Source organism: Triticum dicoccoides, chromosome 2A (assembly GCF_002162155.2).
Source record: "Triticum dicoccoides isolate Atlit2015 ecotype Zavitan chromosome 2A, WEW_v2.0, whole genome shotgun sequence".
NCBI lineage: Eukaryota > Viridiplantae > Streptophyta > Magnoliopsida > Poales > Poaceae > Triticum > Triticum dicoccoides.
In genome coordinates, this window is record NC_041382.1 from 536,117,844 (window position 1) to 536,133,185 (window position 15,342).

Genomic DNA, 15,342 nt, shown 5'->3' on the forward strand with positions numbered 1-15,342 from the left:
TGGATCGTTGGAGCTTGCACACTTTGTTAGCTCCCTTTGGATCAATAAAACCATTAGGTTGCATCATATACAACTCTTCTACCAGAAATCCATTCAGGAATGCAGTCTTTACATCCATTTTCCAAATTTCATAATCATAAAACGCGGTAATTGCTAACATGATTCAGATGGACTTAAGCATCGCTATGGGTGAGAAGGTCTCATCTTAGTCAACTCCTTGAACTTATCGAAAACCTTTTGCAACAAGTCGAGCTTTGAAGACAGTAACATTACCGTCAGCGTCTGTCTTCTTCTTGAAGATCCATTTATTCTCGATGGTTTGTCGATCATCGGGCAAGTCAACCAAAGTCCACACTTTGTTCTCATACATGGATCTCATCTCAGAATTCGTGGCCTCAAGCCATTTTGCGGAATATGGGCTCATCATCGCTTCTTCATAGTTCGTAGGTTTGTCATGGTCAAGTAACATGACCTCCAGAACTGGATTAACGTACCACTCTGGCGCGGATCTTGCTCTAGTTGACCTACGAGGTTCGGTAGTAACTTGATCTGAAGTTTCATGATCATCATCATTAGCTTCCTCCCTAATTGGTGTAGATGTCATAGCAACCGGTTTTTGTGATGAACTACTTTCCAATAAGGGAGCAGGTATAGTTGCATCATCAAGTTCTACTTTCCTCCCACTCACTTCTTTCGAGAGAAACTCCTTCTCTAGAAAGGATCCATTCTTAGCAACTAATATCTTGCCTTTGTATCTGTGATAGAAGGTGTACCCAATAGTTTCCTTTGGATATCCTATGAAGACATATTTCTCCGATTTGGGTTCGAGCTTATCAGGTTGAAGCTTTTTCACATAAGCATCGCAGCCCCAAACTTTAAGAAACGACAACTTTGGTTTCTTGCCAAACCATAGTTCATAAGGCGTCGTCTCAACGGATTTTGATGGTGCCCTATTTAACATGAATGCAGTCGTCTTTAAAGCATAACCCCAAAACGATAGCGGTAAATCAGTAAGAGACATCATAGATCGTACCATATCTAGTAAAGTACGATTACGGTGTTCAGACACACCATTACGCTGTGGTGTTCCGGGTGGCGTGTGAGTTGCGAAACTATTCCACATTGTTTCAAATGTAGACCAAACTCGTAACTCAAATATTCTCCTCCACGATCAGATCGCAGAAACTTTATTTTCTTGTTACGATGATTTTCCACATCACTCTGAAATTCTTTGAACTTTTCAAATGTTTCAGACTTATGTTTCATTAAGTAGATATACCCATATATGCTCAAATCATCTGTGAAGGTGAGAAAATAACGATACCCGCCGCGAGCATCAATATTCATCGGACCACATACATCAGTATGTATGATTTCCAACAAATCTGTTGCTCGCTCCATAGTTCCGGAGAACGACGTTTTAGTCATCTTGTCCATAAGGATGGTTCGCAGGTACCAAGTGATTCATAATCAAGTGATTCCAAAAGTCCATGAGTATGGAGTTTCTTCATGCGTTTTATACCAATATGACCCAAACGGCAGTGCCATAAATAAGTTGCACTATCATTATCAACTCTGCATCTTTTGGCTTCAACATTATGAATATGTGTATCACTACTATCGAGATTCAACAAGAATAGACCACTCTTTAAGGGTGCATGACCATAAAAGATATTACTCATATAAATAGAACAACCATTATTCTCTGATTTAAATGAATAACTGTCTCGTATCAAACAAGATCCAGATATAATGTTCATGCTTAACGCTGGCACCAAGTAACAATTATTTAGGTCTAAAACTAATCCCGAAGGTAGATGTAGAGGTAGCGTGCCGACGGCGATCACATCGACTTTGGAACCATTTCCCATGTGCATCGTCACCTCGTCCTTAGCCAGTCTTCGCTTAATCCATAGTCCCTGTTTCGAGTTGCAAATATTAGCAACAGAACCAGTATCAAATACCCAGGTGCTACTGCGAGCTCTGGTGAGGTACACATCAATAACATGTATATCACATATACCTTTGTTCACCTTGCCATCCTTCTTATCCGCCAAATACTTGGGGCAGTTTTGCTTCCAGTGACCAGTCTGTTTGCAGTAGAAGCACTCAGTCTCAGGCTTAGGTCCAGACTTGGGTTTCTTCTCCTGAGCATCAACTTGTTTGTCGTTCTTCTTGAAGTTCCCCTTCTTCTTCCCTTTGCCCTTTTTCTTGAAACTGGTGGTCTTATTGACCATCAACACTCGCAGCCTTTAGCATCGCGAAGAGCTCGGGAATAGTCTTATTCATCCCTTGCATATTATAGTTCATCACGAAGCTTTTGTAGCTTGGTGGCAGTGATTGAAGAACTCTGTAAATGACACTATCAACAGGAAGATTAACTCCTAGTTGAGTCAAGTGATTATGATACCCAGACATTTTGAGTATATGCTCACTGACAGAACTATTCTCCTCCATTTTGCAGCTATAGAACTTATTGGAGACATAATATCTCTCAATCCGGGCATTTTCTTGAAATATTAACTTCAACTCCTGGAACATCTCATATGCTCCATGACGTTCAAAACGTCGTTCAAGTCCCGGTTCTAAGCCGTAAAGCATGGCATACTGAACTATCGAGTAGTCATCAACTTTACTCTGCCAAATTTTCTTAACGTTGTCAGTAGCATCTGCAGCAGGCCTGGCACCCAACGGTGCTTCTAGGACGTAATTCTTCTGTAAAGCAATGAGGATAATCCTCAAGTTACGGAACCAGTCCGTGTAATCGCTACCATCATTTTTCAACTTTGCTTTCTCAAGGAACGCATTAAAATTCAATGAAACAATAGCACAGGCCATCTATCTACAACAACATAGATAAGCAAAATACTATCAGGTACTAAGTTAATGATAAATTTAAGTTCAATTAATCATATTACTTAAGAACTCCCACTTAGATAGACATCCCTCTAATCATCTAAGTGATCACGTGATCCATATCAACTAAACCATAACCGATCATCACGTGAAATGGAGTAGTTTTCAATGGTGAACATCACTATGTTGATCATATCTACTATATGATTCACGCTCGACCTTTCGGTCTCAGTGTTCCGAGGCCATATCTGCATATGCTAGGCTCTTCAAGTTTAACTCGAGTATTCTGCGTGTGCAAAACTGGCTTGCACCCGTTGTAGATGGACGTAGAGCTTATCACACCTGATCAACACGTGGTGTCTCGGCACGACAAACTTTGGCAATGATGCATACTCAGGAAGAACACTTTTAACTTGAAATTTAGTGATAGATCATCTTATAATGCTACCGTCAAACAAAGCTGAATAAGATGCATAAAGGATAAACATCACATGCAATCAATATAAGTGATATGATATGGCCATCATCATCTTGTGCTTGTGATCTCCCTCTCTGAAGCACCGTCATGATCACCATTGTCACCGGCGCGACACCTTGATCTCCATCGTAGCATCGTTGTCGTCTCGCCAACTATTGCTTCTACGACTATCGCTACCGCTTAGTGATAAAGTAAAGCAATTACAGGGCGATTGCATTGCATACAATAAAGCGACAACCATATGGCTCCTGCCAGTTGCCGATAACTCTGCTACAAAACATGATCATCTCATACGATAAATATAGCATCATGTCTTGACCATATCACATCACAACATGCCCTGCAAAAACAAGTTAGACGTCCTCTACTTTGTTGTTGCAAGTTTTGCGTGGCTGCTACGGGCTGAGCAAGAACCGTTCTTACCTACACATCAAAACCACAACGATAGTTTGTCAAGTTGGTGTTGTTTTAACCTTCTCAAGGAACAGGCGTAGCCACACTCAGTTCAACTAAAGTTGGAGAAATTGACACCCGCCAGCCACCTGTGTGCAAAGCACGTCGGTAGAACCAGTCTCGCGTAAGCGTACGCGTAATGTCGGTCCGGGCCGCTTCATCCAACAATACTGCCGAACCAAAGTATGACATGCTGGTAAGCAGTATGACTTGTATCACCCACAACTCACTTGTGTTCTACTCGTGCATATAACATCAATGCATAAAACCTGGCTCGGATGCCACTGTTGGGAACGTAGTAATTTCAAAAAAAATCCTACGCACACGCAGGATGATGGTGATGCATAGCAACGAGAGGGGAGAGTGTCGTCCACGTACCCTCGTAGACCATTAAGCGGAAGCGTTATGAAAACGTGGTTGATGTTGTCGCACGTCTTCATGATCGACCGATCCTCAGTACCGAACGTACGGCACCTCCGCGTTTAGCACACGTTCAGCTCGGTGACGTCCCGCGAACTCATGATCCAGTAGAGCTCGGGGAAGAGTTTCGTCAGCACGACGGCATGGTGACGATGTTGATGAAGCTACCGCAGCAGGGCTTCGCCTAAACACCGCTACAGTATGACCGAGGTGGATTATGGTGGAGGGGGAACCGCACACGGCTGGAGAGATCTCAATGATCAACTTATGTGTCTAGAGGTGCCCCCTACCCCCGTATATAAAGGAGCAAGGGGGAGAGGCGGCCAACCAGGAGGAGGCGCGCCAGGAGGAGTCCTACTCCTACCGAGAGTAGGACTCCCTCCTTTCCTTGTTGGAATAGGAGAAGGGGGAAGGAGGAGGGAGAGAGGATGGAAAGGGGGGCGCCTCCCCCCTCCTTGTCCAATTCGGACTAGAGGGAGAGGGGGCGCGTGGCCTGCCCTGGCAGCCCCTTCTCTCTTCCACTAAGGCCCATCTTGGCCCATTAATCCCCCGGGGGGGGTCCCGGTAACCCCCGGTACTCCGGTAAAATCCCGATTTCACCCGGAACACTTCCGATATCCAAATATAGGCTTCCAATATATAAATCCTTATGTATCGACCATTTTGAGACTCCTCGTCATGTCCGTGATCACATCCGGGACTCCGAACTACCTTCGGTACATCAAAACATATAAACTCATAAAACCGATCGTCACAGAACTTTAAGCGTGCGGACCCTACGGGTTCGAGAACTACCTTGTGCGGTACTACTGCTCCTCCGGAGCGATACTAACGCCCGAGGAACGGAAGTAGAATTTTACTTCCGCTCCAGGCGCGGTACTAACATGCCATCCCAGCACGGTACTACAGCAGCTAGAGCAGCAGTAAAATTTTACTTCCGCTTAGGGGTGCAGTACTACCATTGACTTCGAAACTACCTTGTGGCAACTACCCAATCTTCTTCTACATGTTTTGCTCACCTGGCTGTGGTCTTTGTTTTGATTCTACTCGTTTATCTCATGTGTTCTTGTGTGTGTCTTAGGTGGTGGCTACGGTTCGCAGGCTCGGCGCTCGAAACCCAATCGTGACATAGGCTCCAAGCGTCTGCGTAACCAAGAGGCTCCGGAGGGCTCCAATGCCCCACAACACCGCACCAAGACCACTGCATCCAAGATGAAGGAGCCCACTATGAGCATGGATGAGCTGCCTCTCTCTGAGTTCATCCGTCGGATGAGGATCAACCCCTATGTGCAACCTCGTGAGAATGTTCGAGGCTATGATCTTTTCTGGACCAAGCAGCAGGCTCTCATCTACCTCGATGTGATTAAGTCCAAGCAAAACATCTATGTTCCTGTTCAATGGATTGACTTGAATCATATGAGGTAGGACTGACCATACTTTGGTGAGGCATTGGATGCCGTGGAGCAGTTTGGCATTGAAGACTTCATCTCGTTCCACAAGGATTTTGACCCCGAGATCGTGGCTCAATTCTTTGCCTCTGTTCACTTCCATACGGATGAGACAAGGACCATGACTTGGATGACCAATGGGAAGAGGTTGTCTGCTACTTGGAAGGAGTTCATGAATATGCTGAACATTCTTGATAACGGGCTCAATGAGCCCGTTGGTGCCTGCCCTCATGCTAACTCAGAGTCCGACAACAAGAACAAGCTTCAGCCCTACTATGTGGAGAAGAAGTTGGCCAACAACAAGAAGACATGGGTGCTCAACTCCTATCTTGATGTCATGTACCGCATCTTCTGCAATACCCTCTTTCCATGCATTGGTGACAAGGACAAGGTACGTTCTTATCTCGTTGATATGATGCTTCTTTGTGAGAAGGCCCGTGTCCAAGTTCCTGGTATTCTTGACGTTTCTCACATCATGTGGTGTGAACTCCAGTTTGCAGTCCTCAATCACAAAGTGCCTATCTATGGACCATACCTGCAGCTCCTGATCTAGCAGACTTGGGAGAAGCTCTTTCCTCAAGAAGAGTTTCATGCTCCAGACTGGGTTCATCATGAGCCCATCTGACTACGCCAGAAGAACAAGTGGGCCAATACCATTACCAGGGCTGAGGCTGCAAGGATGGAGGGTGATGAGGAATAGGCTGAGGAGGAAGTGGCTGCTGGTCGTGCTGAGGGGTCTGTTCCTCCTTCTGCTGAGCCATCTTGGGCTAAGAAGCTTAAGGACAAGATGAATACTCTTTTTTGCATGCAGGCTAAGGGACAGTACATGACTCATGTTGCTCAGAAGCAGAATCGCCAACGCGACAAGATGATCTTGAGGATGTTCGGCGAGCACGTGTCGAGCGGGTCCGAGAGGGTCATCACTCCTAAGGCTGCCTGGATAGCGAAGCAGGGCTACAAGTTGTCTGAGTCAGAGGAGGAGGAGGAGCCAATTCAAGCTGCCGAGACCAATGTGAAAGTGCGTTATATCGACTAGAGGGGGGGGGGGGAATAGGCGATTTTTATGAAATCTTCACTGAGGAATTTGCAGGTGAGGAATTCCTTAGCGAAGAACTACTAGCAGCGGAAAAAGTACTCAAAAGTAAACATAACAGAGCACAAGCATAGTCATCATGATGAAATGAAGACAAGCACAGAGAACAGTAAGCATAAGCACATGATAACACAGGATGAAGACAAACAGACTAAAGAAATGAACTGAGGAATTTGAGAAAGTCTTCAGTCAAAGTCTTCAAACACAGATATGAACAAGCACTCAACACAGTTATGAGGAAATGAAAGAGTTGAGGAAATAGAACCGATGAGCTTGGTGAAGACAATGATTTGGTAGACCAATTCCAACTGCTGTCTCAGTTGTACATCTGGTTGGAGCAGCTAGGTATTTAAAACTGAGGACACACAGTCCTGGACAGACAATCCTCACCGTATTCTCCTTGAGCTAAGGTCACACAGACCTCGCCCAATCACTCGTGTTAAGTCTTCAGGTGACTTCCGAACCTTCACAAACTTGGTCACTCGGCGATCCACAATTTCTCTTGGATGCTCTAGACCTTGACGCCTAACCGTCTGGAAGAAGCACATTCTTCGAAGGTAACAAGCGTCGGATCCATGCAGGATCAATCTCTTCAGTGATGCGTAATCACTTGGGGTTTGTAGGTGTTTTGGTTTGGGTTTCCTCACTTGATGATTTTTGCTCAAAGTCCTCGGAGGATGGGATGCTCTCAAATGACAGGTGTCAGTTTCTCTCGGAGCAGCCAACCAGCTAGTGGTTGTAGGGGGCGGCTATTTATAGCCTAGGGAGCAGCCCAACATGATAAGACATAAATGCCCTTCAATGATATGACCGTTAGGTGGGTAGATATTTTGGGACAGCTGGCGCATAGCACAACAACGGTCAGAAATTTGAGTATCAAATTCCTAAGGGCTGTCATGTTCCTCACTGTGTAGGTAATCCGCACTGGAGAATTCCTAACTCCTCAATCAGAACAAATTCCTCAGAGACCAGAAGAACTTCGTCTCGGTCACTGAAGAATATGACTGAACTGTATGAGATTTCCAATGGCTTCACTCGAAGGGATTGGTAGGTGTAGGATTTGAGTTGAGCATCACATGGAAATTTTTCCTTAGTATTTCCTCGACCCCCTTTAATAGTACAGTGTTTCCTAAGACTCAAGAAGGAGAAAATGAAACTACAAAAACAAAAGTCTTCACGCTTCATGTTCCTCAAATGAATACCAAGTCTTCAGGATTGCACCAATTTCTTCACTTTCAAAGTCTTCAGTAAGTCTTCAGAAATCCAAAGTCTTCAGTCGAAGAACTTCATTTTTAGGGGTCAACTTTCTCTGTAAATATCAAACTCCTCATAGACTTATAGACTTGTGTACACATAAAAACACATTAGTCCCTTAACCTATAAGTCTTCAATACACCAAAATCACTAAGGGGCACTAGATGCACTTACACGATGAGGAGCTTGATGAGTGATCCCTGTAGCTGAGCTACCACTTGTATCGTAGGTGTCCTCTCTGCCTTTTTGGTGTCTGGATGCCAAAGGGGGAGAGAGTGTAGGGATTTGCGAGTCATGTGTCGTGTTTGCTCTCGTTCTATTGGATCTCATTTGCTTTGGTTTGGTTTGTCGTGAGTCGTGTTCCCTTATAATATGGTGTAAGACATATGAACTCTATCGTATCTTATTGTCTTTCCTGCTAAGTAGCCCATGAGCTTATGCTATCCTGTGCTAGTTAATTTATGCTCATGTGTATTATCTTGCCTCTCAGTTAGTATTAGTTACTCCTTTGCAAGATTTGGATCGTCTATAAAATATAGGGGGAGTGTTGATCCTAGTATGTGTGCCATGCAGTCCAAAGCACATCTCTAGAGTGCATACATCTAGGGGGAGCCCGTCTATATTTTATATATGTTGGGTTTGCCTATGCCTTATTTATATTCCTATGTGGAAATCCCATACTGTCATAAATCCACCAAAAAGGGGGAGATTGTAAGGGTATATTTATCCCTTAGTAGTTTTGGTGATTGATGGCAATGCTTTTGCGGACTAATTGTGTGCATTGAGCATTTCAGATATATCATGTCTAGGCACACGACGGTTTGGTGTTCCTTGAAGAATATTGAAGACGGCGTTTCTCTACATTTCTTTTCGCTGGTTTGAGTCGTAGGAAAGCCGTACTATTAAGAGGGGGTCCGTGTTGGAAAGGTTTGGGGGGAATCAACACGTACACATCTATTCCTTTTGCACCACCTTTCCTTTGGCTCTTTGGACCATCCTCCGTTTCTCCTTGTCTCTGCAAAATGAAGGAGTCCTAGTGTGGCTAAACTGGGGCAGGCGGTAGTACTACTCTTCGGAGCGGTAGTACTGCAGGCCCCTACGGTAGTACCGACCGCGGGTGAGGTAGTACCACAGGTGCCCATGGTAGTACCACTCCTAGGGCGCGGTAGTACCGTGGCCTCAGGCCAGGCTCAGCAGCACGAGCGGAAGTAGGGGCGGATGTAATTTTTTACATCCACGACCTACGCGGTAGTACCGCTCCAGTTTTGCGGTACCACCATGTCGGATTTTTGCACAGATCTTATCTCAGCGGAAGTTGCCAAGGATGTATTTTTATATATCCGTGCCTTCCCAAATCTGGACTATCCCTGCCTTGCGGTAGTACCGCGCCAACGGTTCTACCGCCCTCTACTTCATTGCATCAGGGCTGTTTTGGATACTGCCGTGTGGGCGGTAGTACTGCAGTGCCCTGCGGTAGTACCGCGGGCCCGAGCAGTAGTACCGCGTCTCAGGTGCGGTAGTACCGTGCGTCGCAGGCTGAGTTGGTGGATAACGGTTGGATTTGTTCTTCCACTATAAAAGGGAGTCTTCTTCTCTGAATAACTTACCTCTTCCACCCCCATGCTCCATTGTTGCTCTAAGCTCCATTTTCGCCCGATCTCTCTCCCTAGCCAATCAAACTTGTTGATCTCCTAGGGATTGGTTGAGAAGTCCTAGTTGTACACATCCACCAAGAGATATTTGATTCCCCCCACTAATCCCTCATGGATCTTGTTACTCTTGGGTGTTTGAGCACCCTAGACGATTGAGGTCATCTCGGAGCCATACTCCATTGTGGTGAAGCTTCATGGTGTTGTTGGGATCCTCCAATTAAGTTGTGGACATTGCCCCAACCTTGTTTGTAAAGGTTCGGTCACCGCCTTCAAGGGCACCAATAGTGGAATCACGGCATCTCACATTGTGTGAGGGCATGAGGAGAATACGGTGGCCCTAGTGGCTTCTTGGGGAGCATTGTGCCTCCACACCTCTCCAATAGAGTTGTACTTCTTCTCAAAGGGAAGGAATTTCAGTAACACATCCTCGTCTTCACTGACTCCACTCTTGGTTATCTCATCCCTTCACTCGTGCAAGCTTATCTTGTGTTACATCCCTTGCTTGCTTGTGTACTTATTGTTCTTGCATCATATAGGTTGCTCACCTAGTTGCATATCTAGACAACCTACTTTGATGCAAAGTTTAAATTGGTAAAGGAAAGCTAAAAATTGTTAGTTGCCTATTCACCCCCCTCTAGTCAACTATATCGATCCTTTCAAAGTGGGAGACGGAAGGAAATATGCCCTAGAGGCAATAATAAAGTTGTTATTTATATTTCCTTATATCATGATAAATGTATATTATTCATGCTAGAATTGTATTAACCGGAAACTTAGTACATGTGTGAATACATAGACAAAACAGAGTGTCCCTAGTATGCCTCCACTTGACTATCTTGTTAATCAAAGATGGTTAAGTTTCCTGACCATGGACATGTGTTGTCATTTGATGAACAGGATCACATCATTAGGAGAATGATGTGATGGACAAGACCCATCCGTTAGCTTAACATAATCATCGTTTAGTTTTATTGCTATTGCTTTCTTCATGACTTATACATGCTCCTCTGACTATGAGATTATACAACTCCCGAATACCGGAGGAACACCTTGTGTGCTATAAAATGTCACAACGTAACTGGGTGATTATAAAGAAGCTCTACAGGTGTCTCCAAAGGTGTGTGTTGGGTTGGCATAGATCAAGATTAGGATTTGTCACTCCGAGTATTGGAGATATGTCGTCGGGCCCTCTCGGTAATGCACATCACTATAAGCCTTGCAAGCAATGTGACTAATGAGTTAGTTGTGGGATGATGCATTACGGAATGAGTAAAGAGACTTGTCGGTAACGAGATTGAACTAGGTATGACGATACCAACGATCGAATCTCGGGCAAGTAACATACCGATGACAAAGGGAATAATGTATGTTTTTATGTGGTTTGACCGATAAAGATCCTCGTAGAATATGTAGGAGCCAATATGAGCATCCAGGTTCCGCTATTGGTTATTGACCGAAGATGTGTCTCGGTCATGTCTACATAGTTCTCGAACCCGTAGGGTCCGCACGCTTAACGTTCAATGACGATTTATATTAGAGCATCTCCAACAGGCGCGCCAAACTAGCGCCGCGCCGCAAAATCCCCCCTTTTAGCGCGCGCAACCGGAATAGCTGCTCCAGCGGGCGCGCGAAAACCGCGCGCGCGGCATACGTAGTCCAGTGCGCGGGCTGAAACGCAATCGTGCGCCGCTTATTTGCTGCGCCCGCTCTCGCGCGCTGGACTCTCGCGCGCTCGCTCGCACCTCCCACCCCACCTCCAGCCGCGCCGCCGCCGCCGACCGCGCCACCCGGCGACCATTCCGGCGCTTCCCCGGCCTATCCCCGCCCCGCGCGCGCTTTCTCCGGCCCCCCCTCTTGGCCCGCCGCCCCGCGCGCGTGCTGGTCCGCCGACGAACAGCGCCCGCGCGCTCGCTGCCGCTCTGCGCCCGCTAGGTGTTCGACAAAATGCCTAGAAGGTATGTATTGCTCAAAAGCCATGAATTTCGTGCATGTTGATTGTAGTTTTTTATTTATAGCATAGTATTCAACATTGTAGATGAGTTCGTCATATGATTCTTCCAAAGAAGAATTTGATATGGAAGAGGAGGAGGATCTTGCAATGATCCTAGCTATGCATATTAATAAAAAACCGAAACATGGTGGTTCGGTTATGGGTCGGCAAAAAATTTGGAGGGATAGGATCGATGCCCACAACAGATTGATCAGGCATTATTTTGTGGAGAATCCCACATACCCCGAGTCCTATTTTCATCGCCGGTTTAGGATGATCACCGAGTTGTTCAGGCGCATTGTAGAGAAACTAGCGAGCCATGACCACTTTTTTTAGCAAAGGAGGAATGCCGCCAGAGAGCTCGGGCATAGCACCTTTCAGAAGGTGACAGCCGCTTTGCGTATGTTGGCATACGGTATACCGGCTGATCTAGTTGATGATCACTTGGCTATGGGTGAGAGCCAAGCCATCATGTGTGTCAAGCGTTTCGCTATCGGAATTGTGCAAGTGTTTGGCGAGGAGTATTTGAGATCTCCCAACGCTGAAGACGTCGCAAGGCTTTTAACGATGAACAAAGCTCGTGGCTTTCCTGGCATGCTTGGCTCAATAGATTGCATGCATTGGACTTGGAAGAATTGTCCAAAGGCATGGCATGGGCAATTCCACGGCCAAAAAAGGGTTCCACTATAATCCTTGAAGCGGTGGCCGATCAAGAGACTTGGATTTGGCATGCATTCTTTGGAATGCCTGGATCTTTGAATGACATCAATGTTGTCAACCGGTCACCACTGATGAGTAAGATTGCAAATGGGGAGTTGCCACCGGTGCAGTTTGTAGCAAATGGCCGTACATACAACTATGGCTATTATCTAGCGGATGGCATCTATCCAAAGTGGCAAACCTTTGTCAAGCCGTTGAAAAAGCCAGAAGGTAAGAAAAATCTTGATTTCCACAATGCTCAGGCGGCGGCTAGAAAAGATGTGCAGAGAGCTTTTGGGATTTTGCAAGCCCAATTTGCTATTGTGACAGGACTGGCTAGATTTTGGGATCAAAAGATGCTTTGGTACATAATGCACGCTTGTGTGATCATGCACAACATGATCATCGAGAATGAGCGTGGCCAAGATGTAGACTACTCTCAGTATGAGCTCTTGGAATATCCCGTGCGTGTGCGACGGAGGGATGAAAGGGTGGCCCGTTTTGTTGCCTCCTATCATGCCATTCGACGTCCTGCAGTGCATAATGATCTTCAGAAGGATCTCATTGAGGAGTGGTGGGCATGGAATGCACGACAAAGAGCATCATGATTTGTGCATTCGTTATTGTATTGTTGAACTATTTGTTGTGTTTAATTGCACTATTTTTTGTATTGAACGATAAACTGTTTGTTTGAGTTGTAATAAACAAAATTGAACTATTTATTTTTGTTTGTTTTTGATTTTTTTTTGCTTCTGCTTTTTGAATGCATATGTTGTTTGTGCGAGTCGCGCGCGCTGCATTTTAGCACGGCTGCTGGAGACAGCGCTGCGCGCCGCGCCAAACCAGGCGATGCGCGCGCGGCATACATGTTTTTTGCGTGCGACGCGACCGGCGCCTGTTGGAGATGCTCTTATGAGTTATGCGGCTCGATGACCGAAGTTTTTTCAGAGTCCCAGATGAGATCACGGACATGACGAGGAGTCTCAAAATGGTCGAGAGGTCAAGATCGATATATTGGAAGGCTATATTCGGATATCGGAATGGTTCCGAGTGATTCGGGTATTTTTTTCAGAGTACCGGAGAGTTACGCAAAATCGCCGGGGAAGTTAATGGGCCTTATTGGGCTTTAGTGGAGAGAGTGAAGAAAGGCCACGAGGTGGCATGCGCCTCCCCCCGCCCAAACTGAATTGGACAAGGGGTGGGGCACGCCCCCCTTTCCTTCTCCCTCTCCCTCCTTTCCTTCTTTCCCACTCCGAAAACAAAAGGGAATCCTACTAGGACTTGGGAGTCCTAGTTGGACTCCCTACACTTGGCGCGCCCCTAGGAGGGTCGGCCTCTCTCCCTCTCTCCTTTATATACGTGGGCAGGGGGCACCCCAAAGGCACACCAAGTCTTCTCTTAGCCGTGTGTGGTGCCCCCCTCCACAGTTACAAACCTCGATCATATCGTTGTAGTGCTTAGGCGAAGCCCTGTGCCGATAACTTCATCATCACCGTCAACACGCCGTCGTGCTGACGAAACTCTCCCTCGTCCTCAACAGGATCAAGAGCTCAAGGGACGTCATGAGCTGAACGTGTGCTGAACACAGAGGTGCCGTACGTCCGGTGCTTGGATCGGTTGGATCGCGAAGACGTTTGACTACATCAACTGCGTTACTAAACGCTTTCAGTCTACGAGGGTACATGGACACACTCTCCCATTTCGTTGCTATGCATCTCCTAGATGGATCTTGCGTGATCGTATGATTTTTTTTGAATTACTACGTTCCCCAACAACATCATCAACATCTATCAGGTTCCTATGCACAAACTCTCATCTCCTTGCAATTACTTTATTTGCCATTTGCCTCTCGTTTTCACCTCCCCTACTTATAGAACATTTTCAAAAATCACAAATATTTGCCTTTTTAGTTGCCTTCTTTTTCGTTTGCCTTTTGCTCGCTCGATCTTTTGTTTGCTTGTGTTCTTGCTTGCGTGGTTACAAAGTCTCAAGAAATTACTAAATTGTGTGATTTTTCCAATACTAATAATAATTATTTTATTAGTACTCTGATTGCTCCTCCCGCCACTAGTGCAGAGTCTTATGATATTAAATGCTGCTTTGTTGAATCTTCTTATGAAAAAGCAATTTTCTGGTAGTCCTAATGAGGATGTCGCGTCCCATCTAAAAACTTTCGTTGAATTGTGTGTTGTCCGAAATAAAAAAATGTGGACAATGATATTGTGAAATTAAAATTATTTCCTTTTTCATTGAAAGATCGTGGAAAAAATGGTTTTCATCTTTTCTTCGTAATAGTATTGATTCATGGGATAAGTGCAAGGATGCTTTTATTACAAAGTATTTTCCGCCCGCGAAAATTATTTCCCTCAGAAATCCAATCATGTATTTTAAGCAACTTGAGCATGAACATGTTGCGCAATCTTGGGAAAGAATAAATTAATGCTAATAAATTGTCCTACTCATGGTTTAAATCTATGGATGATTATACAAATTTTGTATGCGGGATTGAATTTTATTTCTAGAAATCTTTTGGATTCCGCCGCGGGTGGCACTTTTATGGAAATTACTTTGGGTGAAGCCACTAAATTGCTTGACAATATTATGGCTAATTATTCACAATGGCATAATGAAATAGCTCCTACTAGTAAAAAAGTGAATTATGTTGAAGAAATTAACACATTGAGTGAAAAAGTTGGTGCTCTTATGAAATTAGTTGCTAGTAAAAATGTTCCTATTAATGTTAATAATGTTCCTTTTCTACTTTGATTGAGCAAAATAATTATCTCATAGATGTGAATTTTTTCTCGCAAAACAATTTTAATAACAATGCTTATAGAGGTAATTTTAATCATAGGCCTTTTCTCGAAATTACTCTAGTAATCATGGCAATTCCTATGGCAATCCTTCTAATAATAATAACAGGATGCCCTCTGGTCTTGAGGGTAATATTAAAGAATTTATCAATGCTCAAAAAGGTTTCAATACTACGATAGAAGAAA